Consider the following 10,368-nt stretch of genomic DNA (forward strand, 5'->3'; position numbering starts at 1 on the left):
TTCAACTAACATCATAAATTCCCCAGCAGCACTAAAATCCATTAATAAAATAGATCCTGAGAGTGACTCATGGCTGAATGAACCATTTCTTTCCTGGGGCAATGAGGCTAATTGAATAGTGTCTAGTTCTACCCATGCTGGGTCAGATAAGTCACTCTACCTTGTGGATCAAACCTAGATCATTCTGATGTGTTTGACTCATCAGTTCACTGAATAGCAAATGGAAAGAAAGGGGGAAAGAAATCCACTTAATATATTGTCTTTCATGACAACAGGAAGTACTTTGAAAAGGTTGTACTATTACAATGAAGGAAACATTAGTAATGGGAGGATAAGGTAAGTGTCTGTAAATGATACAAGAAAATAACCAAATCATCTGATTTAGTAACGCTGATTGAATGATAACTATTAGCCAGGAAATAAGGAATAATTCTTCTGCTATTTTTCAAAATTATGAATCTTTCATGTCTACCCATCAGATGGGATCATAGCTCAACATCTTGTCTGATAGACAGCATCTCTGATAATGCAGCACCCCGTCAACACTACAATTCAGCCTGGATTTTATCTGGAAGGCTCTCCTGACCCAGGGCAAGAGTGTTGCTGACTGATTCAGGATTAATACCACTAAACATTAAATACTCTAATTTTTTTGATCATGAGTTTGGTAATGAAGTTGCTAAATGACGATAAACAATCTGTAATCTCTGGGTTAGGGAACCCTAATTCCCTTTTGGAGTGCAGGCAACATCCAACAAAATAAGGATAATTTCCTATAATACAGCTGGGACAATACAAACATAGAATCTCACTGGCTTGTGACAGGGATGCAAACGGTTATGTGTTGATAATAATTATCTATGCCTATAAAGTACTTTCATATTGGTGGAACCATGTCTTTGAATTCCTTTCTGCTCTGCTGGAGTTTCTACTGTCTGGTTCTAATTTGCTTGTGACATACACTTGATCAGTTCTGGTAAAGTCCCTCTTGTTACATGCAAGTCTGATATAAGCAACTTGTCTGTTACAATTACAGAATTTCATCCTCTTTGTTCCAAAGTGAATTAAGCTATGCATGAATTTAAAAGATCACCTGAAAATTTATGCTTAAATTGTGAAAATCAAGGCCAACACTACATTTTATAAGATGTATTTTTGGTTTAACAAACAATGAGGATATTAAAATAGAACTGCTTACAAAAGTTTAGTTAGTAAAATGGAGCATTAATTTTAGTGCTTGGACCAAATATCGAAGGCAGATTTTTTTTATTTCCGCCAAAAAATACTTAGGATGAAGAGATTTCTGAGTCCTGTCATGATCTCTCCAACAAAATTCACCACACGTCACTGTGAGCTTTCTGCCCCATACAGCCACTTGAAATTCTGCCTGGAGATGGAATTCTGCAGTTCGAAGTGTTCTTTGTTCAAATGTGGGGTTAGGCTAAATTCTACATCATCATCAATTCAGTTCAGAAGCAGCTTAAACTCCCACAGGAATATTTTCAGATGCCCACATATTACATTTCTTGGCAATATCCCTTCCCTTCTGCAAAGTAGCTTTGTATTGCACTATGCTACACTCAATCTGTCAGAAGTTTGTAATTAAACATTGAAATGAGGTCTGATTTTCAGCTTTTGGTTACATCAATGAGTAATAGCAACTACTTAATGTTGTATTACTCAATATTTTTACTTGTATAGTGTGTGCATGTTTTATATTTTTTAAAGATCTTTAAGTTAAACTTTAAAGAATATTTTAAAAAGTAAACTAATTAAATTCCTATAACAAAACAACAATAATTCTAGTGATACAAACAGAAATATATACAATTTTGCTACAAATACCCTTGCCAAAAAAGTGTGAATGGCATTGAAATTATGAAGCCAATTTGTATATTCTACTTTTCTTTCCAGCTTTGTTCTACTTTTATTCCTGCTGGTCAAAGCATCAATCTCTCCTGGTTTTGCAGATAAGGCAAGAAAAAACTGCACCTTTTGCATCCTTTCAGAACATCCAATTGGTCTTGATGCTGAATGAGCTAGCTTTTAAGTGTTGTCACTGCTGTAATGTATGAAATGTAAGAGCCAATTTGCTCACAGCAAGCTGCCACAAACAGCAATGCAGTAACCACATGATCTGGTCTTACAGAAAAATTGTGATAAATTTAGAGCTGGACACTGGGGTAACACCCCTACTACACTCCCAAACAGTGCCATGAGATCATTTCCATCTATGTGAGGGAGAAAGAGAGAGTAAATGTAACCTTGGTTTGATGACTCCTTCAGACATCCAGCACTTCCTCAGTACTACATTGAACTATCAGCCTAATTTTTTGCATTCAAGTCTCTTGAGCAGGATTTGAACCTGGAAACTCCTTTCTTTTTCAATCTTTTTATTAATTTTCAGATCAATACAGATTAATACATACAACATCGGTAATTATACACGTAATACAAAGAGATCGGGAGGACAATCATGACATATATAGCCATAAAGAATAAAAAAAAATTCTAGGCCACATGGTTTCTTGGTAAACGAATATATATTACACAAAGAAAGTCAAAAGGAGAAAGAAGAAGATTTATTATATAAAAAAAATAAAAAAAATTGTAAGTAATAAAATGAAACAAACTAAAACAAAAATTTCAATAGAAAAAAAAACTGGACTGATTTCTTGATGAACAAAGAGCATTAGTATGTCGTCAACTCCGCTCCTCTAAATTCAAAGATTATTGAAAAGGGATGGAAATTCCTAGCTCAAGAGCTTTTGCAGCTTTAGCCAATTTTTTCCATGCAATCCATGCTCTTTGTGTTTGCCAGAAAGTGAAGCCTGGATGCACATGGCATTAGTGTGGGCAGGAATACGATTCAAAAATCAAGAGCAGAAGGAATAGTTAAAACACAAAAACTTGCATTCATATCATCTTTTGTGACCTCAAGACTTCCCAAAGCACTTTATATCCAATGAATACTTTAGGAGAGTAGTTACCATTGAATGCAGTGCAAAAATTAATGACACATTTTTGACTAATATTGCCAACTATAATGTTTATATTATTATGTCAGAGCTTGCTGTCATCTCCCAGATCCATGCCCATCTTTTCGGTGAGACAGCACATGGATGAAAAGTAATATGGATGGTTAGGGAACTCCAGAAATAAAATTAATGACACATTTTTTCGGTGAGACAGCACATGGATGAAAAGTAATATGGATGGTTAGGGAACTCCAGAAATAAAATTAATGACACATTTTTGACTAATATTGCCAACTATAATGTTTATATTATTATGTCAGAGCTTGCTGTCATCTCCCAGATCCATGCCCATCTTTTCGGTGAGACAGCACATGGATGAAAAGTAATATGGATGGTTAGGGAACTCCAGAAATAGTGAAGCAAGAAGATAAGAAAAGCCATTCATAGATGGCTCACTCGTTGAATCCAGTCAGGTTTCTGTTCTGACACACTACCAAGGTATCTCCTACCAAAGTCTCAAATTACAACCTATGTTACTGAGATAGTAGTAAGCCATATTTTCCTTCTCCGATGCTTTTCCCCTATTGTCCATGTGCACCTGCTTCCATTCATAACTACCAGGGTTGTAGTCAGTGAATAATTTGCAATGGCTTCTCTTCTCTTCCCACATCACTAACCAGAATCTTTCAAGAACCTATATTTGACCCTCTCCTACTTCTTATTGTAACGATCACCTGAAAACATAAAATTTCCATAAATATGCTGACAACACATGGCACGACCATCATGCCACTCCTTCGACCACACCATTGCCTCTGATAATTAGATAATTTCCCTGACTTCCATTGCTGAATGAGCAAATGAGAGAGAGAAACATTGTAAATGGCCCATCATCCCTTTCCTTGGCAAATGTCTGCTATAATAAATTTTCATTTTTACCCCTGAGATGAGGTTTGAGCACACATTTGGTGCCATTATTAGGACTGTCTTTCTCCATCACCATGTTGAGCCTTGATTATTCCAATGTACTCCTGGTCAGCCTCCAACCTTCCCTCTCCATCTAATTGTGTGTCCACTGACTGCTGGCTCTTTGTTGAGTAATGCCTTGATTTTAAAATCCTCACCCCTGTTTTCAAGTCCTTCCTGGTTTTCTATCTCCTTTTCTCTTTTACCTTCTCTGGCTCTATGACCCTGTGAGATATTTGCACTACTCTACCTTTCCAGTTCTAGCCTTTTGCTCATCCCAACTTTTAACTGCTCCATTAGTGGCCAAGCCTTCAGTAATGATGGGCCAAAGCTCTGCAATCTCCTCCTCCCTGACTCTCTTTTCTTTTTTAAGATGCCCCAAAAAATTCTCTTTGACTAAGTTGCTCCAATATCGTCTTATAGGCTTCAGTGCCAAAGTTTGATATATTGCCTGAGAAATCCCTTGCATATTAGAACAATGAAAACACCAGATAATATAACTTGCTGTTGTGTCCAAAGTATTTGACTGTGGGAGGAACCACAACATAGCTCGGCCCAACTCTGAACTGTTATCCAGTAACGTCTACCTTTCTAGTGGTGCCTTGGCTAATGGCGAGGTGTACAATGCTCAGCATCAGCTCCCTTAGCTAATGGTGGGAAGTTCAGGGAGTGTGACCAGTTTTGTACTTGAGCTAAGCTGACTATTAAGCAGCAAAAATTTCCACGCACTGAATCATTTATGGATGTTACCAAATCCCAAGGGATCTAAATCTCTCCCTCAGATAACTCCTATCCTCTTGCTGACCTAGAACCATTCTATGACAAATAGGAGGTTGAATATAACCATTTGGCCTCTGAGCGCCTATAGCCTCAGCATGATTCCCACCAATCTGTTCTTTCTTTAAATTTATTCATGGTTTGCAGACCTCATTGGCAAGGCCAGTGATCAATGGCCACTCCTATTTACCCCCAGAACTGAATGGGTTACCAGGCTATTTTAACCACGTCACTCGGTCTAGAATCAAGTATGGACCAGAACAGAATGGGTAAGTATGGTAGCTTTCCTTGCCTGATGGCAACAATCAAAACTAATGAGTTTCTATAACCTTGTCGTTTCATGGTCGCTATTACCGATTCTAGCTGATTATTGAATTAATTGAGTTTAAATTCCCCAGTTACAAATGCTGGGATTTGAACTCACATCACGGATCAATAGCTCAGGTCTCTAGATGCTGGACCAATAACTTATCCACTATGCTACCATGCCCATTACAGACTAGATATTAAAACAAGTATACATCTTAAAAGGAAATAGCAAAGAATGTAAATTTGATATTAATTTTGTTTAACTGTATAAATGATTGCAGATAGGCACTTGACTCTTCATCTGAAGGTCACCATCTGAAATTGAAGGCTAAATGGTGCTTGTTTGGCTTGGTTAGTGAGATATGCTTCGAATAAACAAGCCTGGTCAAACAGAGCAGCAGAAAGAGAGGAATTGTTCCATCATTGGGAGTACACAGGAAGGAGTGGTTTGGGGCGTGGTAGAGAAACATGTCAGTTCAGCTTATTATTTGAATGGTCTCTCACATCACCCAACTCCTGAGCAGTAATGATTCAAGTGACAGAGATCACACAGTTGCTGAAAGAAGGTGTTCTATGGCAAAGCAGCCAATAATATTTGAATGAAATCTGGAGATGAAAAAATGACATGAAAATAATACATTTACAATGAATGGAAGCAGGATTATGCAGTAAATTATTCTATTAACTCCATTACACAATCTAAAACTAAATAGAACAGCCAGAAGCAATCAAAACCTTATGCCAAGCAAATTATCATTACATATTAAACAGTTTGCAAATCAGATCTTGCAAAAGTGGAACCAGCCCCCATTCTTACTTTATCAGTAATTTAGTGAAACAAATTGGTACAATGTATTAATGGTAGAGGTAGCCAATAAACCATATTAGAGGAAGCATTGCTGAGAATTTTAGGAATTAAGTGCAAGTTTTACCGATATTTTCACTGTTTCCAGTTAAATGCTTGTTCAGAATTGTGCAGTGGAAAATCAGCAAAGGTTTCTACACCTCTTCACAGTGCAGTGCATCTGTTAAAAAGTGAGCATTTCTCACAGTTAATTAAGGATGGATCTGGGCTCAGACTGTGACCCTCTCATGACTCAGTGACATATGGATATAGAAGGAATGAAACTGATCAATACCCCAATCCCTAAAACATCCTGAAGTTGACCTCGGGGTGACTTTACAACTTTCCCAATGTTCCTTCCCATTGATGTTACAAGGAACAATGTAAAAGGAACTCTAATTTGCCTGCAAAGCAGCCCATTGTGTACTCCTGGTATTGATCAATGTTTTTCTCTTGCAGTGTGGGTGCATATGCCTCGGAAGTCCATCTGGATGAGGTATTGGGTCCACCCATCCCCATACGACTGGGGACAGCACACACTAACAGCTCCATAAGAGGTAAACAACAGCAGAGTGTAAGGCTTAGTAATGGATATGATGAAAGAAAGCACAGTGAAATCTGTAAACAAGACGCTACATTAAAACTAAATTAACATGAAGTGGGAAGTTAATCAGTGGGGTATTGGGGTAACAATGGAAGTTGGAATAAATGTTAATATTCTTTAAACCAAAGTCTAAATCCATGACTTGATGAACTTAGAATCAGTCAACAATTCATGCTAATTAATGTAATTTCCAGTATGAACAAGATGCTGCATAGCATGTATTAAGTATATTACTTGGCTTGGTAGAATTGTAACTATGCAACAAAAGAACAAACTGATCACTGGCCTCTTTCCATGAATTCCTAAGAAAAAAGATGAGATGCTATTACAATGCCTGCATGTTCAGAGTTGAAAATTCATTTGATGCTTCTTTAAATCACTCAGTATTCATAGTTAACATTTATAACAGTTTATACTCACCTCTGGGATGTCCAGGTAGTAAATATTGTCTCATGTGTAAAGTTATTGTTAATCTGAACTTACTCCTTCTTTGCAAGTGAACTAATAGTACCCTCTTCACCAAAAATACACTTAAAAGGACAACAAAGTAAAATCAGCAGAACTAATCTTCTTGTGCTAATGTCACTGAACTAAGTTTAACTTAAGTTGATTCTTTTCCTTATATTTAAACTCTTAAATTTCTTCAACAATTTATTTGTTATATTTGCAAACTGTAGAGATGCATATTCTTTTGTCTCCTGAGATTTTGACGTATAAATAATATTACGCATTTACATCAGATGTGTTTCATTCTTTTCTATTCCATGCACTTTGCGAAAATACTATGCAATGTAAATATAGTTTGGTAAGAAATGACTTACAACCAGTTGTTTTATGAAAGGCTTTTTTTAAAAAAGAATCAAGAATGTAGCACTCTTTTACCATTACTTGTTATAAAAGTAGCTATTGTTGTTAAAATATCTCATAACTTCAGGTGGATGTTAATCATCGAAAACAAATAAAATGCTTACTGTGGACATAATATATACTGCATAATAGCTGTGCTGTGTGTGGATAATTGTCCTGAGTCCCTAGTACAAAGACGATATTGTTTTAGCTGATATGGATCTCAATAGTTATTAAATATTGCTGGAGACTTTTGTCTATGTATCTTCTTATCTATTTACCTACTTCTCTATCAACTTTCAATGAAGAAAACACCACAGAATGTGTGTCAAGCCACTGCTGGTTCATTCATTCCTAATACTAACAAAAGAATACCTTTATCATTCGGACAACGTTCAGTGTGCAAACAAGTTGTGCATAACATAAAAAAAGATCAGCAGACTGATGGACACCTTGTATGTCCTGCTAACACACAGATTCAAGAGGCAAAGTTGAACCATTGGGAAGTCCTACTGCTGCACTGAAATAAAAATCAAGATGCAGCAAAATTCAACAAACAGATATCCAACCATGAATTGAACTAGGGTGACAGCTGCCCATAATGACTCCATTATACCACATATCAGGTCAAAGATGATAATTGTGGCACTGGCTGCTAGCAATTAAAACTATCCAGATGCTTTGCACCCTCGTACCATAATATATCTCAATCACTGCTCTAATCTGTTAACGATGCGGATGCTTTGAAGCAACTGAGTGCATTCATTCCCCAATAAGAGGGTTAAACAAAACAGATGCAAAAACCTTGAAAATAACACTGACAATTTTTAATTATTTTTAAACAAAAAAAAATCACAAAGAGCCCTCTGGCTGCAGGTAATTTCCAGTTTGATCTAAATGCATTTTGGAAAGTTGCAGCCGAAAATACGGTGCTGAAGAGGTTAAACCTGCTGGTAATTATTTCACTCGGTCTTGAGAAGGGCTTTTAACGTAGAGAAGATAAAACAATAAGTCAAAGATATTTGGTGCTGGCAACTTGGGTATTTGTGGCTACAGCATGAGGAAACCATGGTAAATCCCTTGATGTCCATTAAAATAGAAAGGATCTCCAGCTGAAAGGAAGCTCTTGTTTTCAGTCTGTGTGCCTTTCCATTCCAAACAAGCCACTGCGGTTTATATTGAAGCTTAATTCTCAGAACATTTCAAGTTTGGAATCCTACATGAGAACTAGGAATGCTGGAATTAGCACTTGTTTCAGTGCCTTGTCTAAAATAAGTGCCGGAATATTTTAACCATTTAATACCTACAAGTAGCATTTTTCCACTGTGTTCGAGCATTATTTGGAATCAGAGCGTCCCTCCAAGAAACACCCCCACCCCGTTTATTTTTCTTTGTCCTTTATTAAGGAACCCAGTTATTTTACAAAGATCTTCATATGAACAATGTAGCAAAGGTATATTTTCTGCTTAGAAATAAAAATAAGAAATAGGCATTTTGTCCTCAAAGAGTTAAGGATTAACGATAAGTCTATTTGCACAAAATACATATCTGTGGTAATATATACAGCAGACATTTGACTGAAAGACTTATTTAAGCATCTAATAGCACTGCTCTAAAGCTACACAAGGAGCCACAAAAACCTTAAACAAATCATGCAGACTTTGAAAGAGATTGAGGTACCTTAGGTCTGGAGAGTGAATGGTCTGAGATTCCCACCACATGCTGTTAGCTGACTTCCATTCAGTCATAATCCTTTCTTTAAGCACAGAAGCAGAATTCAAAGCATCCCTTTATCTAATCCTGCAGCTGCTGTCAGTCCCCCAAGTTAATGCAGCCCATGAAAAACAGCTCTACATAAACCCAACCAACCTACAGTTCCTTCAAGCCAGCTCTGCAAATGAGTCTGCCCAGTAGCAGCAAAATGATCTGAAGCGTGGAGTAACATCTGTGTGTTTTTGAATAGAGAAGCTAGTCCTGGTACCCTGAGAGCCCACCCCCATGGGGGCATGGGACTTGTACTGCGAATGGTCTGTACCACAGGATAAAGCTACTCAGGGTGGGTTGGAAGTACCCTCACAATAACAGCTGCATGCAAATCAGTGAAGTCTTTCTCAATTATCCCCGAGAAAGAATGGTTCCTGCCACCTAACAGGAAATAGTCCAGCTAGTTGCAATATAAATCCACAAAATGTGTTTCATTCTTGTAGAAGCAACAATGAGATGTCTGCTGCTGCTTAACTGAACGTTAATGCTTTTGAAATATTTTTTAAATAGCTGAATATGAAGATAAATTGAAAAAATACATAAAGTAATATGCTTTATGCACATAATTGTTTTTAATGCTTAGGTACTAAATTACATGGATACAGAGATTCTACATTAGCTGTAACAGCATATAAAATTTGAACATTAGGAGTGCTCACAGTGCCATAGATGAGTTTGATTCACACTTTAAGATCGTAAAACTTAAACTCCAATAGATCTAGTAATCTCGATATCTCTCTTTTTGTGCCTCTCTCTCCCTCCCTTTCTCTCTCCCTGCCTCTCGCATGGAACTGATTCAGTACTTTTTTTACCAGTCAGTAAAATTTAGATATTTTTAGTTCAATTTTCTTCTTTATGTTCCTGAAGTCGCTGATGTAAAAATGGCAACAATCCCTGGTGTCATCTGAATCATTCATCTCTGATACTCTGGATAATGATGTGCATAATAGGATGTGTATATAAGAGGGAGGTAAATTGGTGTGTGTGCGTTTATGAGGCGATGCAGCGAAGTTTAGGACACAAAGGAGTATCCCACCTGAAACCAGTCTGTAGTCCAACACACACACTCATTCTGGCCAGCAGGGGTCATTGGATAGTATTCTGCACAGAAATCCTGATGAATTATCTCCAGACCTGAATGTAATGGTCCGTCTTATTTGCCTAACTAATACAAATGTAATGTAGACCGGGATGGAACCCAGGAGTTGTTTGGCCTAAAAGTTTCAGTTAGAAATCAAGCAACAGAAATGCTTTGTCAGTATTATACTATTTGCTTTTTA

General features: G+C 37.1%; 1 protein-coding gene across 8 annotated transcripts in view; it reads right to left on the bottom strand.

Annotated features, from left to right (window-relative positions):
- Positions 1 to 9,283, bottom strand: part of LOC127583558 (galactosylgalactosylxylosylprotein 3-beta-glucuronosyltransferase 1) — a 174,720-nt gene extending 165,437 nt beyond the window's left edge. For all 8 annotated transcript variants that reach the window (XM_052039664.1, XM_052039669.1, XM_052039668.1 and 5 more), the window contains exon 1: positions 9,005 to 9,283. The gene's annotated coding sequence lies outside the window, so the exon portion shown is untranslated. The remainder of the gene's footprint in view (positions 1 to 9,004) is intronic.
- Positions 9,284 to 10,368: the final 1,085 nt, after the last annotated feature.

This window comes from Pristis pectinata, chromosome 27 (assembly GCF_009764475.1).
Source record: "Pristis pectinata isolate sPriPec2 chromosome 27, sPriPec2.1.pri, whole genome shotgun sequence".
NCBI classification, from domain to species: domain Eukaryota; kingdom Metazoa; phylum Chordata; class Chondrichthyes; order Rhinopristiformes; family Pristidae; genus Pristis; species Pristis pectinata.